The following is a 21,688-nucleotide window of genomic DNA, read 5'->3' as shown; positions in this document are numbered from 1 at the left end:
CTATTTTTTGTTTGACATGGCCCCTTCCCCATTCAGTACACAGGCTGGACTTGCTTTCAGCATGAATCAGACTTGTTTGAGGAAGAAGGCTGTTGTCCATAGGAACTCTGCCTCATTTGTTGCAGAAGTTGGAAGGTGTGTGTAGTGAATGAGGCAGGAGACTGCAGCAAGAAAAGGAAAGTCTCATGGTTAAGACATTTGAATGCTGCACTGGGGAACTGGATTCTGTCCTTTCCTCTGTCACAGAGTTCCTGTGTGACGCTAAGCAAGTTACTTAAACCAAACTGTTTACAGGTGGTCATTAACTGGATCTGATTCACAGAAGTGCTCAGTGCTGAACTGCAACTGAAGTCAATGTGAGCTGTTCTTGAATATATAAAGTGCTATGTAATGCTAAGTGCTTTGAAAAATTTGGTCCTGGATATCTCAAATTGGTGACTCAAAATTAGTGGATACTTCTGACATTAATCTCGCCATGAAATAGCTCCCTATCTGTAAAATGGGAATAATAGTGTGATGGATCTGCAAAGCAGGGGACTACAACTCCCATCAGCCCCCCTGCCCATTGCACTTCCTCTTCCCCTGACCAGAGAAAGGTCATGAACCAGGAAGTGGCTGGGTTCTTTGGCAATGGGAGGGGAACCACGTGGCTGCAGGGAGCTAGAGAGAAGCCAGAAGAATTGTGGACAAAGCTGCATGTGGAACAGACTGTGACTGCCTGACAGCACAGGTGCGTGCAGCTCTGTGTGGGACTAATGGGGGAGGAGCAGCAGCAGCAGCAGGTGGGAAGGGAACCAGTGCAAAGGGTCCTCAATGAGATACTCTGAGCCTGGCTTGGAAACCTGCAAATGCTTATTTCCTTGAATAGAGACTGAAGTGGAGAAGGCACCTGAAGTCATAGGCCTGAAGAGCTCTGACTCTCAGTTGGACTCCCACAGGTACTCAAATGGTTTGAACTGTAACTGGTTAAGTCTTCTCATATAGGGTATTTGCAACCTTCCCCTTTCTAGCAACTCTAAAACCTCTTCCTTAGTCGTGTGTTTGAGTAGTTATTAGAACCCGCCAGGGTTAGCTCCTACAAGGCCTGGCTGCTGAAGCACCTACAGTGCTTTCCTCCAAGTCCTAGTACACTGGGTATGCTACTGGCAGCTGAGGGGTTTGGAGTACAGAGTAAACCCCAAAACTATAATAGCTCATCATGACCTCACAGGAGTGTTAAGAAGATAAACTAATTATCTCAGTGTAGCATTCAGATACTAAAGTGATAAATGTCATGGAAAAGCCCATGAGGAAATTAATAATTCTGTTTTAAGCACATGGTTTGTTTAATATACATTGTAGTAAATAAGGCATAGAGCACTAATAAAATATAGTTGCTTATTTATTATACACCATCCATCCTGAGCACTGAACAAGGGTTTCTGTAGAAAAAATAGTATGTGATCATGCCATTAAAGACTGTATCATAATGCATTCATTCAAAGCAGAGAGTTAAGGTTGCAGAGGCAACTTAAATGCTGGTGTTTCCTCTATTTGGAATGATTGACTTTGCTACCTTAATAATGTTTTTTCAAGATAGTTTTTGTGTGTCTGATTTTTATGACTCTTGTATGTTTTCCCCATTTGTTGTAGCTCTTACTTGTTGCATGATTTCTATCATTTGAATGTAATATTTTTTTAGACAGGGCATGTATCTGCCTTTAAGTGTAGAAAGCTGATGGCACATTTTTAGGCACTACATAAATATATATGATTTTGTATCACAGACAGACTATAACTTGAGAAGAGCAAAATTACTCTTTTCATGCACTACATCTTAGTACTAATGAACAAGGGAAGAGAAACAAAAAAATCTTGCCATTAAGACTGGATAGTTGCTAATTAAAATGTTTCCAAAGTTTTATATGAGTTTCTCTATGTATGGCAAGAAAAAGTATAGTCAATATATATGTTTTTCCATATCAGTGTCCACAAATGGACACACATTGGACATCAGGAATTGTAACATACAAAAGCCAGTAGTGAACACTTCAATCTCCCATGTCATTCTGTAACAGATTTAAAAGTCACTATTCTTAAACAAAAAAACTTCAGAAACAGATTTCAAAGAGAAACAGCAGAACTAAAATTAATTTGCAAATTTAACACCATTAATCTGGGGTTGAGTAGGGACTGGGAGTGGCTGGCTCATTACAGAAGCAGCTTTGCCTCTCCTAGAATTGACATCTCCTCATCTATTATTGGGAGTGGACCACATCCCCCCTGATCGAATTGGCCCTGTCAGCACTGGTTCTCCACTTGCGAGGTACTCCCTTTTCTTCATGTGTCATTATATAATGTCTGCATCTGTAACTTTCACTCCGTGCATCTGAAGAAGTGGGGGGTTTTACCCACGAAAGCTTATGCCCAAATAAATCTGTTAGTCTTTAAGGTGCCACCGGACTCCTTGTTGTTTTTCCATATCAGTGTATCTTAAGTTGGTTAAGATTGTGTATGAAGTCAGTGTAGGGAATGACAAGTTCTGAGTTGTATGAGAAAAAATGTAATTGAAAAGAACTTTATTGAACTTTGAAGGAGTATTTTAAAACAGGCATTGTTTGATGTCTAAATCCTGGGACTCTTGCAATTGGGGTTCTTGTTTAGGCTATTGAGCACAGAATATCAGGCCTTTGGCTAGAAGAGATAACCTATCTTGGCACTGCCGCGGGCTATGCCCTAAGCCTTTGAGAAAATTGTAACCCAAACAATGACAATCAACAAAGACAGCGACAAATGGAAAAGAAGTGGGGAAGAATAATGACATTTGGTGCTGAACCATATGTGCGTGGTTTGAAAGACATGACTGAATTGTTTTTGGTGCTCTATTATTCTGACATTTAGAATGAGGCAAATTTCCATTTCCATTAATGTGCTGCCAAATAGAAGGGGAACTGTCGCAAATTTGAGACTAAAGAAAGCTGTTCCTCAAACTTATACTAAGCATAATCAATGTACTCACTAAGCAGCAAAATATTGTAGAACTGGTTATTATTCATTATGCCTTTTGAATAATATGATAGTAGTGATGATATAACATAATCTCTTTGGGTCCGGGCCATGTCTTTACATATATTTGTACACCAATTAGTACAGTGGGGCCCTGATCCTGATTGGTCCTTTGGGCACTCATGTGATATAAATATGTATGTTTAATAAAGTGAAGAATATAACACAATATGAAAAAAAGTATTGCAAAAATGTTTCAAAAGCTCAATAACAACAAAATGAGGCTATATTTGATTTATCGTATTTCATTCAAATGGAAGCAAAGGACCTTAGCCTCTCATCTCTGCATTTCTGGTAACAACTTCCAATTTGATTCAGTTTAGTATACAGAAGAGAATGAAATTCATTGTCCTCCGATGCTTGTTCAGTGATGTATGTGAAATGGTTTGTTGGAGTTAGACTTATCAGACCAATGGCTACATCACAAAAAGACAACACTTTCGGCACCTTTTTTGAGATTCTTAGAAAAGAAATCAAGAACCTCTAAAATCTGAAATATATGCATGCGGCAGTGTGAAGAAGCTTACCCTGTTGCCCCTTTGTCTTCCTGTGGATAATAACGAGGGATTCAGTTTCCACTTCAGTTAACACAACACCTTTCACAAGCCCTAAATTCAGTTTGTTTGTTTTTTAAGATGTATCCTTTGCAGGAAACTAAGGTAAGCAAATCTACTTTTTCAAAGCCTGCTTTTCTCTTTGCATTTGTTAAGGCTCAGGATTTGCTGATCACTTATCCACCCACAGAAAATTAGCTGGGTCTGGGTGGTGGATGCTCAAGTGAAGAAAGCTGAAAAGCCCTTGTTTTTTCAAAGCATTACTAAGTACATGGATGAACAGTTTTCCAAAACGAGAAGACTGAAGGTAACAAGCCACAGACTCAGAATTCAGGACCCGACTTGACTGAGAGATTCCTGACTCATTCATTCCCTTTACCTTCTGTGTCTCTGCCTTCCTGTTGAATGACCCTCCATGCTGTAGTATGCTAAAATCCAGGTGTTCTATTTTCAATGTGCTTAAGAACATCCTGAATCAATGGTACTCTCCTGACCTTTAGAGCAGCAATACATCTACCTGTGTGATGGATGGGCCCGATGACAGGGGCAACGTAAAATCAGTAGCAACATTCAGTGCTCAAAAGAGAAAAGACACAGGGATGATTTTTTTATAACACTTCTCTGTTTGCGTTTTCTTTAACTTATTTACATATTTCAGTATGACTCACTGGATCTCCGATCCTGTGGATATGGCGGGTCTGATATAACTCCCAATAAAGCCAATGGAAGTGCTTCCACTGACTTAATGGGAGCTGGTTCAGGCCCTGTCTCAGTACATTCTTGCATAAACTGTATATGAAGTTTTGTCTTTTTGCTACATTTGGCAGCATTAGCCTAGAAAGCCCTTAGGTAGTGAATGCAAGTTTTTACTTCCTTTGTGTGGAGTGGAGTGGAGTGGACTGGGGTGAAACATCTTTCATTTCACTCAGGACAATAGAAAATCATCCTCCCCAATCTCAGCACCAAGCACTCTACCTTGCTATTCCCCTCAAGCGTGATGAATCATAGTTCCTGTCTGATACCAAGTTCTGCCCCCTTTGTAAATTCTTGGAACAATTTCCTGACATATCGCAAATTAATTTCTTCGCATGATTCACAAACTACCTTTTAAACATACAGTGCCCTGATCCTATCATATGTGTGTGGGGGGGTTCTTCTTCTAATTGGAAATAACTTCATCATTCCTTGCCCATGATATTTTACAAACTTTGCAATAATTTTTTTCCATCTTGCTAGAGTGGTAAAGATTAAGGAAAGATACAAGAGCTAATAAGACATTAGCAATTTACTTAAACATCTTAAATTTATTACTAGATGCCAGATTGGCAGACATGAAACCTGAAGACCTTAATTTATCCCCAGAGCAGGTAGTACAGATACTGAACGGGCAGTATGATATTGAAGCGCTAGTTTTCCCCCAAACACCCCTCTAGCGTATCTCAATCCTATGCTGAAGGATTCAGCTCATACTGAGAGGTTAGCTCAGTCTCTATACCTAATCATTTTTTTTTCAAATTTGTATTTTTTTTTCATATTTAAAGCATAAAGACACAGATTTAGCCTTAAGAGGTTACAAACTTTTCTTATATAAACATTTTTATATACCTTTAACTGTTGATTGTAACACTTTGGGTACATTACAAAAAATCTAAATTGTTATGAGGAAAATAAACAAATGTCGGAGGACAAGAAGAAAGAAAAAGAAAACAGAGGGAGGAAATGTTATCAGACATATCCTGGCCTCTCTGCTAAGACTGCTGACAAAGGTACTAGTTAATGTTCCTTTTGCATGGGAGTTAATAATGTGAATGACTCTCCAATGGGAAATAGACTGAGACCACAAATTTATTTGACATGAGCTACAAAGAAACTATCTGGTAGTAGCAGCTTTTAATAATTACTGTCCTGGTCTGGATTTTACGTTTCACTATGCCCCCCCCCCCCCCCAGGATAGTTCTCTGATCACGTAGATGCTGTGTACACTACATTCTTCAATGGGCCTCAGATGAAGTTCCGTCTTACTGTGAATTTTGTCACCAGTATCCAGGAGAACTTCCAGGTTAGGCGTTTACTCCCTTTCTTTCTGTGGAGTGGGTGCAACATCTTAAGTTTTAACCAATAGCCTATACATAAAAAGCTTTGAATCCCAGGTCACTGAGAGTATAACTGGGCCTTGAGGGTCTGTCTACAGTGCAATAAAACACCTGTAGCTGGCCAAAACTCCTACACTGCAATTTGATCAGCCCAAGCCCCAGCCACGGGTGTTTCATTCATGCAGTGTAGAAATACCCATAGTGAACATTAAGAGAGGCTAACACAATTTAAAAGTAAGGGCTTGTCTATACACAGACTTGGAGCAAAATAATTAAGTATAATTCACGTCTTTATTATTTTAGTGCAGGTCTACTCATGATTTCTCTTATTTTAAGCTAAACATGCCCTATTGCAATATTCCTTAAATCAGTAAAAAACTAACTTAAGCCAAACTGAAACTGGACACTTTTAAATCCCTTACACACCTAACTCATGGACTTTCTACTGGAGTTGGGCACCTAACTCCTTTAAGCACTTCTGAAAATCTCACCTGTAAAATGTTTTGGGATCCTTCAGAAGCAGAGATTATGGCAACTCCAGATAGCTAAATCCTCACTGTCTGGAAAGCATTTTCTGTCAGCTAACACAGTTCATTGTCTTCTAAGACAGTTGTTTCTTCTTTTTCATTATTTCCTTTATCATAACTATGCATAGTAATTAAACAGTCTTCCTGTATCTGCTTAGCAACTATCATTGTATTATTTCAGAAATAATTTATAAACACACTGTATTATTCTTGTGGTCCTGTATTGTCAAGAAAATTTTATTCCTAAATCAGATACATATAATCAGAAGTCCCACTTTTTGAAGGACTAACTTGTGTATGAGTTATTGAATTATGGTAGGAGACATATCTTTTAAAGATTTTTTTTTTTCACTAGATCCTTAGTGGAAAGAGATTAAAATAATTATGTTCCCTTTCTCTAAGTCCAGTACTGTGCTCTCTACTTGAGTTACTTACACACTGTGTGCAAACTTCACCCTACTTTGGAAGAATTCATAGCACTGAATATTCATATGGCATCTATGATACAGACACTGAACCCAATTTAGTAAATGAATACTTGTAATTTCACCAAAGCCCCTCTGAAAGATTATTATGCAGATTTATGAAGGAATATTGCTGAAGCAATTCTTGGCTGTGTTTTCAGTCACTAAGGACTTTAAAGTATGTAAACCTAAAATAATTTCAGACTTATTTACTGCTTCTGCTTTCATCTTCTGAACTTTCTTGACATCATTTCTCTCACCATTTTGTATTCAACATTCCCTCCGTTGTCCTTGCCCTTGAGCAAAGAGCCAGTGTCACAACATCTACAAGTGTTGCCAAGTTACTCCCAACAATATCCTTGCTGCTATAGTGTCAGCAATCTGTTCCAGTCCTATTGCTACAAAATTGTAATACAGACACAAGGCTGCAAGGACACAGGCATGCATGCAGTACATGTCACAAAGAGATATATAGACCAGGAGACAAGCAAACTGTGAGCTGGATTTTGTCATCCTTTCTCATGGTGAATATTACCTTATTACTTGCTTTGTGAGTATATATAATCAGTGCAAAGAATAGGATATTTCAGCGTTAGGCTGAAGGGCTCTGACCCTGAATCATTTTTGACTTTGCTTTGGAGTTCAGCTAATTTGCTGTAAATTCATTTCTGCACTGGTGATTCTGTAATACAGTGTCATTTAAAAAGGATAATAGACCCACCCATTTTTTTGCAGTGACCTCCAGAACCCAGCATATTGCCACTTCAATTTTGCTCCTTTGTCAGAGTAAACTTATTGCTGCTTTTAAATATTTAAAATATTTTAATCTCTAATAGCCTATTGATCTCTATGAGTTCTGACATTGCTACCAAAAATTAAAAAAGCAGCTAACAAATATCCCCTAGTTATAACCAATCTCATATCACAGCCGTGCAGACACAATTCATTAAGGAAATGAGTCACCATCAGCCTAAATTGTTGAAGGCACAGGGCCAAATATTGAAGTCCTTACTCACATTTTACTCAATCATTCCTCAGCAATGGGAGTTTTGCTGGAAAGAAAGACTGATAATTCAGGATTTTGCCCAGAGACTTTGCAAGGCTACTGTAAGAGTTAAATCTAATATACTGTAAATATCATGCTTCTTCTCAGTTAGGCTTCTTGGTATAAAATACAGTACCATATGTTATAAGGAACTGAATCTTAAAGGCCAACTTCTGCTCTTGGATTCATCTCTCAGTGACTTCAATGGTATCCCACTGCAGTGGAGGCTGGTGACATCTGCAAATGGGTAAGCAAACGTGACAATGCCTCTATGGGGGATCTGGGAGAAAGAACCAGCAGATGATTCCTGAAGTATTTGATGTAAATTGCTGCAATGTGGTTCATTTTTGGGTTTTTTTTTCCCAAACCCATGTTTTGCATCTTGAATATGCGCATGTACATATTGAACATCTGGTACAAGTTCCTATATAATAGGACAGGATAGGCCTATGGGCAAAAAAGTTAGGCTCCACTGGAGGGCCATGTTTAGTTTCCTCCAAAGAAAGAAGAAGAGAGAGACGGAAAGAAGTGAAGATAGGCAAAGATGGGAAGAAGCTGCAGGATGGAAACAGTAACTGGAAACAAAGAATAGAATGCAACCTGTTTCCTTCGTATTATGCTAAACAACAAAATAACTTGGAAAAATAAGATAGACATATCATTACGTCTAGTGTTTTTCTGCAAACGGTATTTTGTTTTATAACTTTCTTCAGAGTGTTTTCCATCCCTTTTCCTGTACTTTTTCTTTTCATTCCTATTCTCATTATTCCTGTGTTCTTTTATTCTACCTTGTTTCTGCTTCCACACTCTTCTTGTTACTCTGTATTGTTGTTGTGTTCCTTCTATATCTTGTTCTTGGTCTCCTTTTCCCTCTGGTAACCCATCTAGACATTTCTTCTCTTCCAACTTGTGTTTATCTCTTAATGAGAATATTCAAGTTTGGGGCCGCATAAAAGAGCACACAGTGCAGAGAATACTAGGAACTGAACTGTCTCTGTTGGCGGGGGGAATGTTTTCTGGCAGGCTGGTTCATTGAAGATGGAAGGGAAGACATTAGCTTTTGAATTGTCAATGAGCTATGTTAAAAGGATGAGGGTGTACATTATATACAAACCACCCTCAACTGCACCATAGAAAGAGCTTTAGATATTAAGTACGGAAAAGTGATTTTAAAAAATCACTCCTTCCCTATGTGCAATCACTAGACTATTACAGGTGCAAGTAAAACATGAGAAGTTTGTTTGAAACTATAGATGGTACAGTACAGTGCTGTATGTCATATTAGGTGCAAAATAATGAAAGCCAAGTTGTATTCCTTATGGGATGAATCACACCTGTAATTGACTAGACCAATAAATTATACATAGCATGGGGAAATTTTTCTCATTGACAGCAAGTGATGGGAAAATTCCTGTGTTCTGCTTTAACTGGACTGATAAGCATAGTGTGATCTGGAGGAAGCTTTTATGAAGTGTTGCTGGGAGTTTAGTATGTTTTAGAAAGAATGGTATCAAGATTTTATTAAATGATAAATGTGGGAGGTGTGTTGAACATACACAAGGCTAGTAAACGGGAAAGTGATTCCACAAAGATCTCTGAAGACTCACTTAGCAGCCTTGCCACATCTGCTTGGTCTTTTCCCCTATAGTCTGCATGCCTTGCATCATGTTTAATCAGTTTGGGTACTCTGACTCAGAGCTGGGCCTTCTTGATGGTTGTTATATGTAATTTAGTAAGAAGGAGTTTGGTTTTTATTAATGAAAGCAGAGTTAGTATTGAAAACTCAGTTGCCAGGACTCCACTCGGTGGTTCCAGTGACCAAACAGTGTTTTGTAAAGTTCAGACTGTGAATGTGAAACTTCTTAAGAAAGCAAGGCATTATGGGTAAAGATCAAGGAGACCCAGAAAGTTAGCATATATTCAAGTCTCACCCTCTTCATAGCAACTACCACAAAAGGTTTAGGGGAGACATTTTAAAAAACACCTAAGGGATTTAGGAGCACAAATACCATTGCCCTATGTTCATAGTACTGCATTTTCAAAAGCAGACATGGGAATTTTTTAAATTGTAAACTACTTCCTTTCTCTGTGTTATGCAGCCCTGGCCTGAAATATCTTTTTTTTTTAAATAAGAATATGTGCTATTATAGATTTATTGGCTTGGTGCATAATTTATATATCATTTTCTTTTATTAAAATGAGAAAAATAATTGCATTTGAATGTGGTCCTAGTATCAAAAAGTGTAGTCAGATCCTTGTCTGGCTTGAGTTTAATAGCCACTGAGAGAGTGCTCTAGCCCAGGGTTCTAGAAACCCTATCCCTCAATTGTGCAAAGCTGTCCCCCATATAAATTATACACTTCCTGTGGAAAAACACACAGGACTTGAGCATACAAGCTTAAAACTTGCTCTCCCTGAAGATTTGTGAGAGGAAAAATCAGCTACGCAAATGTTCATGAAAAGTAGTGTGAATGCAACTGCCGTAAATTTATTTTAAAATTTCAATAACTGCTCAAGGAGAATTTTTGTACCATGTTAATCCAATTCTGATGTGAAAGTTTTCATGTTGCTCATCTCTTGTTTTTGAACAACCATCCGATGCTTTGTTGGATGTATATGCCAAATCATTTAATTTAAGCAAAAGCATCCATTTCCTTCCTTTTCTACCCTAACATGGTCTGCCATTTTTTACCTTGGGAGGTTAATACCCCTTCTGCTAGTGTATCCCGTCTCATAGAAAGGGGCTCAGTAAATCCCAAACCACATGACTTATGCCTCTATCACTTGATCTCCAAGTTCAAATTTCTCCTATCATTGTTTGCCCTTGATATGAGAAGGTGATCTGAATGACTCCTATCTTAAGTTATCTACGTAGGCCACAGAAGTGATTCATGATCATATAAAATCTTATTTCCTTGAGATCATTATATCCCTAAGGCTTAAGCAATTGCTCACTCTGACTAGAGACTCCCATCAACCATCTGGTGTCTGCCAACTGTAGTGTCTAGTCAGGTTATATTGAATGTGAAGAGAAATTCATGCAGTGGCACCAGGCTAGGATCCTTCCCACAGGCCAAGCAGAATATTAACTGGCTGCTGCCCTAAAAGATTGAGAAAAATATTTCCAGTGACCAGAGTGGAAGGAAACCCCATTTCTAGAGTGAAGCCACATTTTAAAGATATTTGCACACACAATCTTGCAAGAGAATGACACTAAATTAACTAAATGACATTATAGATCTTCCTATCTATAATTTCTATCATTTTGATTAGTTTTTTTTAATTGCAATTTATCCTTCTATAAATGATTGCAATGCTTTTTTTTTGTTTTTGGAGGGAGAGTCCAAATGCCTCTTCAAACTGTTCTTGTCTTACAAAAAAATCTGAAAAACTCATTACATATATTTTCCCCAAATGTCATTGTGACAGATATTGGATGCAATTCCAGCAATATCTGCGGAGATCATCTTGTATTAAGTTTCTGTATCATTGTGGGCCAGGGATTAGATGCAACTCCAGGAGGGACTATAATCACATCTCCTCCAGGAACCAAAAACAGTGAGAGAAGAGTGATACGGTGAATCACTTAGGTTGTAAACATCTCCAGAGAGGTACGACCCCCCTGGGGAGTCTTGCATATACTGGTTCAAATTGGGTTTTCCAGAAACCAACAGACAAAGAAAGGACTTTTGATATTAAAAAGGCTGAGTTTAAGCTGACTCAGGGCCTTCTTTTCAATCCAGCGAACGAACAGGACCTACTGTCCAAAGAGGGCCCAAACTCTTGTAGAAGGATTGGAAAGGCTTTGGACTACTAGAGCCCTGTAAGACTGACTGGTGACCTCTAATAAGCTTTTAGCATGTGTATAGGAACTCTTATGAGGTTTTTTTTTTTTTACGTTTTCTCTAATGCCTTTACCTTAAGAATAAATGTACTTGCTTAGAAAGAGCTGTGTGGTAACTTGTAACTGCTGACAATACACTGTGAGAGAAAGCAAACAGCAGGTGCTGACCTTTGGGCAAACTGGCTTGCTGGGGATATCGCAGTGGATGGGAGGGGTCTGTGCAGCCTGAAAAAAAAAAAACAGTCAGGAGGGAAGAGGACGTGGATGATGGCTGGGAGCCTAAAACTTGAAGTAGGTGCCCTCGAGGGACCCTGGAGGTGGGGAATAGCTCCAGTTACCTGAAACTGGGACAGTAATCTTTTGAAACCAGATTGGGTCAGTCTTTTTCTTGCATGAAGTGTATGATTTTTAGACCACATAACACTTTGAAATTGGTCTTGTGTCCCACAAAGACTCCCCATAATTGAAAATACACATCCGGGCATGTTAGCTAGACAAACTTTTTGTTACCTCTTTGTCCCCCACTCCAAAAGAACAAGTCAATCATATTCGTAACACTCGCCCAGTCTGAGGTACTGGTGGAAGGTCCTCCACACTACTTCAGCCATGCAGTGTGGCTAGTTAGGGCACCACAGACAGTTCAGCCTTTAGGGGAGTCCCCACACTTCTTGCATGCTGCAGAGGGATATTTGACTTGCATAGGATGACATCATGGGCAGTACTGGTTGTAGTCCTGGGGCAGGCCAGAAGGCTTCATGGGATCTCTAATTGTGCTGCCTGAGTGATCCTAACAACCTGCGTAAGTGGCAAATAGAGGCTGCGTCCACCATTTCATTTTATATGCCACCATAACAGCCACGGAGGAGCTGCATTGATTAGAATATTGTTGGGGATACAGCTCAGTGAAGGGAGGAATTTATATAAGAACAGCCATACTGGGTCAGACCAAAAGTCCTTCTAGCTCAGTATCCTCTCTTCCTCCCCCAGCCCCTGCATTTCACCCATGTAAAGCCTCAGAACAGGGGCTGTGTGCATGGGAAGTGAATTTCATCCACATAAATTACATAAGCTCAGAATTAAGTACAAAATTGTACAGCTATAGCTGTTCCTTATAATATATGGGCCTAGTTCTTCTCTCCTTTACCCCAGGGTAAATGAGGAGTAACTCTGTTGAAGTCAAGGGAGCTACTGAGAACAGAATATAATGAACACCTCCTCTTCAAAATTAGGGTAGAAATAACAGAAGAATATGCTTTCTCACAATTTCTCATGCTTCCTGCTTCAGGAATTTCAGAGATGGTCCAGAATTAAAAATAAGGGAGAAAAAAGGTTACAGTTTGGAACTTGAGAAAATATGATCTTTTTTTAGATGAGTTCTTATTTTGTCCAGTCCAATTCACATTACTCTTTTAAGAACCCACCTACCCACCCATGATGTCCAGCTAAAAAAAACTTGACTATGATTTTGAAACCTGAGGACAGAAAATGATAACATCAAACTGCTAATTTCTGGATAGGGGTGTGGAAATTCCCCAGGGCACCATATTGAGATCTGTCAGTCCTTTTCATTTGCTGGAATTTGACCTGAGCCTGTTCATGTGACATGGGGTTTAAGAGCTCAGGTTTGTGCAAAAGGCAAAAGCAAAAAACCGAAACAATAATAATAATTTGTCAGGAGACAGCTCAGACTATATTTACTATATACCATCTGCAGAGAGCCCTGAGATGCATTATGTTCTACATTCTTTTGTCTATTCTACAAAGAGCTTTTCTGATTCCTTTCGTGTGACCTTTTTCATAGTTTGGTAGTATAACACTCTTGCTATGCCAGGCTCAAGACCATTTGAGGACAGGCCTCATAAACCCTGCCTTTCACATTAATCGATCACCTTATTATAAGAGTAAATCAAAGCAGTTACTTTAGGTTTCCCGAGAGTTGAAGGTCAAATGGGGGAAAAACAAACCTTATCCTGGCAAGAATATTGTGAACAATTCTCTCAGTCCTTCCCCTTTGTCCTTTGCCTTAAAGACATGACAAAATTATATTCTGTGTATACCATTTAGAGAACGAAGATATACAGAGTGTGTTTATCGGCATCTTAATGCCTCTTAATCTCCTAATTGTGAGTAGTTTTGGAAAAGCCCTTCATTTATGTCTTGGGAAACAGAAAGTGAGGAGAAAAAGTTATCCCTTTGTACAAGAGAAAAAAGGATCAGACCATTTCCACCTTATGGCAGCATAGCCTGTGAGTCAGAAGATGGGAATACCAAGTGGTACAGGAAAAGTGCTTTAGTAGCCTTGATTTTTATTATTGTTTCATTTTGGATCCATAGAGACATTTTGAAAAGTGCAGAAGTGCCTCCACAGTTATGTGCAGGCAATCTACAGAGGCACGGAGGCTGCAGTAATTTCTGAAGATAGGAAAGGGGGATTGTAGGTTAAAGATTTTTTTAGAAACAAGACAATCTGCAGCATCAGTCTTACCTAGACTCTTCCATGCTTCTGAATACCCAAGTGGCCTCAGCTGTGAAAAATGCCACTTTCCTCCTCCAACTGGCTCGGAGACTTTACCTTATCCATTCATTTGTGACCTCAGAGCTTAATTAGTGTAACACACTAGGAATGATACTGCCAACCTTAAAAAAGCTCCAGTTGGTTCAACAACACAGACCACTAAGAGTATATTCCTCCAGCCACCTACTGGGTCTTTTCACTGGGTCCCCACAGATAAAAGTATCCAGATGACCCAAAGATTGTGAGAGTGGTAAATAATGAGAGGACAGGTCATCGCTACAGAGAGATCTGGATCAGTTGGTAAGCTGGGCTCAGGCAAACAAAGTGTGTGTAATATGGTCAAATGCAAATGTATACATCTATGAACAAAGAATCGTAGACCATCCAGGATCAGGGGGCTCTATCCTGGGAAATAATGAGTCTCTAAAGGACTTTGGAGCCATGATGGATAATCAGCTGAACATGAGCTCCCAGTGTGATACTGTGGCCAAAGGGTTAATGTGATCCTTGGATGTGTAAATGAGGGAATATTTACTAGGAGTAGAGAAGTTATGTTAGCTATTATTTGGCACTGCCACTACTGGAATACTGTATCTAGTTCTGGTGTCCACAATTCAAGAAGGAAGTTGATAAATTGAAGAGGATTCAGAGCCAGGAGAAGGATTAGAAAACATGCCTTATAGTGAAAGACTCAAGGAACTCAATGTATTTTGCTTAACAAGGTTATGGGGTGACTTGATCACCATCTTTAAGTACCTACAGAAAATTGATGATAGTAGGTTTTTCAGGTTAGCAAAGGTATAGCAAGATCCAATGGTTGGAAGTTGAAGCTAAGTGAATTCAGACTAAAAATAAGGTACACATTTTTAAATGAGGGTAACTAATCATTGGAACAACTTTTGAAAGGTTGTGGTGGAAATTTCAAGACTGAATGCTTTTTTAAAAAGAGATACTCTTGTTCAATTGGGGGTTAATTTTAAGGAAGTCTAGTGTTATACAGGAGGCCAGACTAGATGAGCACATTGGTCCTTTGTGGCTTTATAAGACTTTATACGACTCCAAGGTTAAATTCAAGGTTTTGGTCCTCATCTTCAAAGTCCTCCATGGGACTGGCTCAAGATACATGAGACCTCCTCACCCTGCATGACCATGCAACACAGAAGCTATATTCCATACTAACAGGTGTATATTTTGTGCAAACTATTTAGGGCTGTAGTTCTCACTTCTGCATTCCCCAGCCCCCCACTCCACTCCAATTTTTCCCCTCTGTCATGCATAAGCTTTGATGGACACAGATCACTGAAGACCCACTTGCACACTCATTTATTGTTGCTCCGTGGATGGAAAAACCACTTACATCTGTTTTACAGACAAAAATGCCAAATTTAGTGGTATAAAATCTTTGAAAATTTAGCTGTTAATCCATAGTAGCATCTCCACATAAATGAGGATTTAAGCCTTTTAGGTTATAGGTGCCTGGCGATGTTTATATGACCTGGCTTTGGCGAGTGTATGGAAAGAAGGTGGTGGCTAGCCTACTGTAATAACCTTACGTCGGTAGAGAGAAGTGGTGTTGTGGTTAAGGCACAGGGCCAGGATTTAAGGGCTCTACATTCAGTTCCTAGCGCCATTAGAGTTCTTGTGTGACCTTGGGCAAGTCACATGTTTCATCTGTGCTTCAGTTCCCCATTGTAAAGTGATGAATAATCATAATACTGCCTTTCGCTAACCTTCATTTGTCTTGTCTCCTTCGACTGTAAACTCTTCAGGGAATTGTAATTTCATTGAATCTTGGTTCAAGTTCTGTGATTTTTTTTTTAAGCTAAAGGCTTTCCGTGAATTGTGTTTTGTTTTGGTTTGTTTGTTTGTTTTTTAAAGTCTACCTTGGATTTTTGAGGCTTTTGTAAATATACAAACACACCCAATGACACAGAGGGTGTGGGACACAAATGAGGTTCCTGGTCAGAGGCACCTGCCAATTTAACTTGTTTCTTTTTAAGTCACAGCTTTAAAAAGAGAGAGAGAGAGAGAGAGAAATTGTTGACGCTGTAAATAACACAAGCACATACAGTGATTTATTATTGTTGTTCTATTTACAGTGCTCTAAGTCTGATAGGCTCTTTCTAGAACACATACAAAGACATTATCCCTACCCTGGAGAACTTGCAATCTAATCTAATTCCATTCTAAGACACCCATCTCTACCCATTCATTGTATAGGGGCCCTCAGCTCCTAACCTAGGCTTTGTGAATCTCACTGATTTTTCTAAACCCCTAAAAGTTAGGTGTGGCAATGCTCTGCAGCAGGCTGCCTATGTTCTTTGTGAATCTAGCCCCATGTGACAAAAGAAGGTAACAAACTGTAGGGAGCAGATGCGGTGAGGAAGAATACAGGTTACAACTAAGGTGACACTATTGCTCAGTTTAGGGATGTGCAAATCTTGACAACTCAGTTAAAAGTACAATGGGTTTTTTGTAGCTGTTGTGTTGAGTGATCTTTGTTTTTGTTTTGTTTAGAATAATAGTAATTATTGACTCACTACTTGTGCACAGCATAGAAAGAGTGACTCTTAGGAAAAGATTTCTTTGTAAAATTGGTAGTGATTGGACACATCAGAATTCGAAGGGCATTCCATGAATAGGAGACAGTGTAGAAAAAGGAATGGAGGTAGCTGTAGCAGAATCAGTGGGACATTGACACAGGCATTATAGCGGAGAGGAGGGAGAGAGGGTGACATGGTATCAGCCTCAGTTGGATAAGTTGGCAATGTAGAGTTATTGCCAACTTGAAGGAAAGGACTAGGAGTTCAAAAGGATACTATCGACTTGAAATATAATCCATTTCAAATAATGAATTAAATTACCATGTGCCCTGGTTTTACACTCTCAGTTCCTATTTTTTAAATGTGTGTTTTGCTCTTGTGTTGCTGTGCAAAAGGCCTCCACATGCAGCAGGGAAAACTGACTAACAGACGACATGGAAGAAGGAGTGAGGAATAAAGTGCTATCAAGTGCACAAAGTAAAAAAACTGAAAAAAACAGAGAAATATTTTTCTCTCATCTCTTTCAAATATAGTAATGTTAGCAATTGTAGGTGAGCAAAATCAGAAATATTATTTTAAGTTGATGGTAACCCTTTAAATGGCTGTGTTGGAAAAGGGAAGCCAATGGAGGGATTCAAAGATGGGGAAATATGGTCAATTAGAGCGCCCCATTTCTGAGGTTAAGTTATGGGGAAATACTTACCTCAGAAAGTTATCTGCTTTGAACAGTCATTATTGAAAGGTAAGTACTCATCAAACCACGAACAAGAAAGGGAGCGGGGGCACTGCAACAAATCAGAACTTCTTAGTTCTGGTTGTTTCTAGTGACAAACCATGAATACAGAGAGAGGCCCAAATCCTAAAACCAAACAGCTCACATTTAGTGGTGAGTTGAAATTCAAACATGGATCTAAATCCAGATTTCACAGCTGACAGTTTTTCTGTATTAGGCAAACACAATATGGATGCAAATACCCCCAAACTTTTGGTAGGCGGTCTACAGCTGAATCCAAATGTTGTGGTTCAGGCCCATCTCTATTCAAAAGGATTGTTGGTTTTGTTTAAATAAGCATCCAAAAGTTCAGATATCTTTCTGAACTTTATCTGAACAATCTATATCTCTAGGATCTAAACGCTTGAACCTTCCTGAAAGATTTTTGTGCTTCCTAATTATGAGCAGGCCAAACATATCAAGAAACCAACTTCTCTGATGGTATTTTAGCTTTTCTGCTTCTAATCCCTGCCAGAACTAAGAAGTAGAGAAGTGAAGCAAAAGAGAAGAATTATGGGAGGATTTATCCAAATTGTCTGAAGTCTCAGCAAAGGATTCTCTTTAGTTTTGGTTTGAATATGGGGACAAAGATTTGGGCTGCATCTCATTTAATTGCAACCAATTTATGTGCTATACTGACAAACTTTCATGGCTAGAGTGATTCCATTGCATTATCCTGCATGTGTCTAGGGTGGGGGGAGGACAGGAACTTTAAAAATAAAGGCGTGTCTTTTATCAATTTTCCTTGGAAACAAATTTCAACTGACTAATGTTTTGTTTCTAAGTACATTAGGCTTCTTGCATGTGCCCCGCTTCAGATGCCATTTCAACAATATTAAAAAAATTATTACATCCTATTCTACATCAGACCTCAAGACACACCCCAAATTTAAAAAAAAAATGAAAAACAACTATTTCGTATAGGGTTGTTTCCTAGAGCCTGAAGGCAAAATCTATGTATAGAACTGAAACAAGTCAAATGTAATTAAAATTCACAATGCATAGTTAATTAAAAAAAACTATTCTAAATGCAATAATATATGCAAAATATTATCCTACAGTCAGTACTCTGAATGTTGACAGGGCCGCCGAGAGGATTCAGGGGGCCTGGGGTTTTCGGCGGCAGGGGGCCCCCGCTTCGGCAGTAATTCGGCGGCGGGTCCTTCTGCTCCGGCGGTAATTTGGCGGTGGGGGGGTCCTTCCACTCCAGGACCCACTGCCAAAGTGCCCTGAAGACCCACGGCGGGAGCCCCCGCTGCCAAATTACCGCTGAAGTGGGACCCGCCGCCGAAGTGCCGGGTCTTCGGCGGTAATTCGGTGGCGGGGGATCCTTCCGCCCCAGAGTGGAAGGACCCCCTGCCGCCAAATTGCCGCCGCCAGCCCGGAGCGGAAAAAGCTCCGGGGGCCCGGGCCCCGTGAGAGTTTTCTGGGGCCCCCGGAGCGAGTGAAGAATCCTGCTCCATGAGCCCCAAAAAACTCTCGTGGGGGCCCCTGTGGGCAAATTGCTCCACTTGCCCCCCCCCCCCCGGGTGGCCCTGAATGTTGAATGGTCCTAGTTGAACTCCTAGATTACTGAAAGCTGAAGGATGAACCATATGGTAAATCTTTCAAAAGATAATGTCCTCTGGATTTACAATTATGCCTTGAGTTTGGCCTTTGATCTATATGTTTGAGAATATTTGTGCTCCCTATAGGTAATATTCAGGCAAACATAATCTTTATAGGCTTCTTTTGTAGATTTGCTAGAATTTGATTCATTTACAACGATAAAACTCATTAATTTCCAAAATGTAGTGTGTTTATACTGATGGTCAAATTTAAAACATCAGGTACCTTAGTTAGGTGCAACAAACCTGAACTGGGACATTCATACTGGCACTCCTATACCCATGTGTGGTAGCACCCTTAGTAAAAATCATTAGCAGAATAATTCTTTTCAAGATATACTGTGTTCAAAATCCGTTTTTTGAATAATCCATTCTACTGTTTAAAAAATGAGAAATTTCCCCAAATGCCATTGTTTGATATAAAAAATATAACAACTAGCTTGGCAGAAGTTGTATATGAAATTTCAACAGAAACTATAAATTATATTAAATGGCCAATAAAAATGTTCAATCAAGAACTCATTTTAAGATACGTTGTTAATGAACTGTATGTAATGATGCTTAATCAAAACCTGACACCTTCCATGGGAGAAAAATTCCACAGGACCTCAGGAGCACTATTGTTCTGAACAAAAGATAACAATAGAACATCATAATTAATAGCCTGCAGTCATGTGGCATTCTCCAGGGAATCCCAATTTCTAAACGAGCTCCATTGTTTTTCAAAAAGCAGAAATTATGCTGCATGATATTGCTAATGCCTTGAACTTGTTCAAACATCAAGACATCATTTGTCTGGCAGATTTTGTTTGCTCTGGAGTTTTGATAATTTCCACAGGCAAAGTAATTTTTAAAAAGTGAAACTTTTCCAATAAAGGCACAGTCTATAATGGAGACTACTGCCTTCTAGCATTTTGCACTTTTGTGATTCTGAAATTACATAAGACAGTTTAGGAGTAAAATTCTAACAGGATATCTTCACTATTATAGAAACATCAGTAAGAATTTAAATATGATTATACCAAAATGCACAATAGATTTACTTTATACAGTCCACATTTGAACAGTATTATTTGACATGTCATATTTATGAAAACCCCTATTAAAATCGTGTCCTGGTCTTCATTTCCAAATTTCAGAATTTTCCTAGCAAAGATATAGAAAATTCTTTTTTTTAATAGAAAATCCAAAGAAAAAATGATCCAAACTGGGCAAGCAGAGTAAAATTCTTAAATTCCTAATTACTGTCAGCAACTGTCATTGCAGAATAGTGAGTACTTTTACTATATGTTCCATGTGCATTTTTCTCTTTTAAGTCCTCCTTTATCTGTGCAACGTGCAAACATACATGTATGTGGACTGTAATTTTAAAGCATTCATTACCTGCTATTAGAACCCAAAAGTATGCTGCACCCATTACAAGGCACATCAACAACTAAATATGAAATGTTTAGCCCATTGAAAGTTAGTTTGACTTAGGTTCCTAAGTGGCTAATTCATTTTTGAAAATGGGACCTTAGGCTCCTAAGTCACATAAGCACTTTGGAAAATGTTACCCAATTTCTCTCAAACAAAGCAAGTAAAATGATAGGATGTGAAGGAAAAAGGCCTTCCTGAAACATACATTTCTCTGATAATTTTTAAATATGCCAAAATTATGAAAAACCCATACATAAACTGACTGATATTAAAGACAAATAGATACAAAATTTTCTGTTAGTATGAGCATTGTTTTTTAAAGTGTTTTCCATTGTTCTTCAGGCAGTTCCACTGAAATGGACAGAATAAGCTGATCAGGGAATCTGTTGGACTATGTTAGTACAGTACAATTTTCTTTCTCCGTGTCTGAGAATCTTACAGCATAGAGGTGGCCTCAGTACCAGTTTGTATTATTAAGGGAAGGTAAATACAATACTGTGCAGTCCTATGTGTAATACACAGTATATTACTAATATGTACTATGTCAGCTATGTGTAATACGCAGTATATTACTATGTCATCAATAATAATAGTATCATTTTTGTTGTTTGGAGCCTTTGCTAGGAAACTTTGGCCCTGTTTCTGAGCATCACTCACAGAGCACTGCATGCATCTAACTCAGGCTGTGTCTACACTACGCAGCTTTTAGCGACAGCCACTAAAAGGCTCACAGCGTAGCTGCTGTTTGTCAGCGGGAGAGCTCTCCTGCCAACAAAAACTTCCACCCCCAACAAGCGGCGTTGTGTTGTCAGCAGGCGAGCACTCCTGGCAACAAAGTGCTGTTCACACCGGTGCTTGTCATAGATAAAACTTTTGTCTTTTGTGGGGGGGTTTTAACACCTGTGAAAGACACAACTTTTGTCGTTCCATTGCCAGTATGACAAAGCCTCAGAAAAAAGGAGTGCAAAGAAGCCATTTCCCTTTCCCCAACCAAATCATTGGGCTGGTTCTGCAACTGGCTAATTAGAAAACTTGCAAGGGTGATATACTAGTGACCAAACAGCTCTCTGGGTCCATTTCAATAACTCGGGATAGATGAGGCTCATGTCACACCCCCTTCTTCTCAGACACCTCCTCCCTCCCCCACCTCCACCCCCAACACTGGAACTGGGAAGAGAGTGTCATGGGAGCCACTACAGCAGCTCTATGCTAAAAAAGATTCCCCTCCACCGTAGGAGTCCCTTACCAGTTAAATGCTGC

General features: G+C 39.2%; 1 long non-coding RNA gene across 1 annotated transcript in view; it reads left to right on the top strand.

The window, feature by feature from the left end:
• Positions 1-632: 632 nt before the first annotated feature.
• Positions 633-21,688, top strand: part of LOC123371644 — a 163,989-nt gene continuing 142,933 nt past the window's right edge. Inside the window, exon 1 of the long non-coding RNA XR_006579886.1 lies at positions 633-730. This is a non-coding gene — a long non-coding RNA (uncharacterized LOC123371644). The remainder of the gene's footprint in view (positions 731-21,688) is intronic.

Source organism: Mauremys mutica, chromosome 5 (assembly GCF_020497125.1).
Source record: "Mauremys mutica isolate MM-2020 ecotype Southern chromosome 5, ASM2049712v1, whole genome shotgun sequence".
NCBI classification, from domain to species: domain Eukaryota; kingdom Metazoa; phylum Chordata; order Testudines; family Geoemydidae; genus Mauremys; species Mauremys mutica.
Note: the sequence above shows the minus strand (reverse complement) of the source record. Positions and strands in the feature narration are given on the sequence as shown.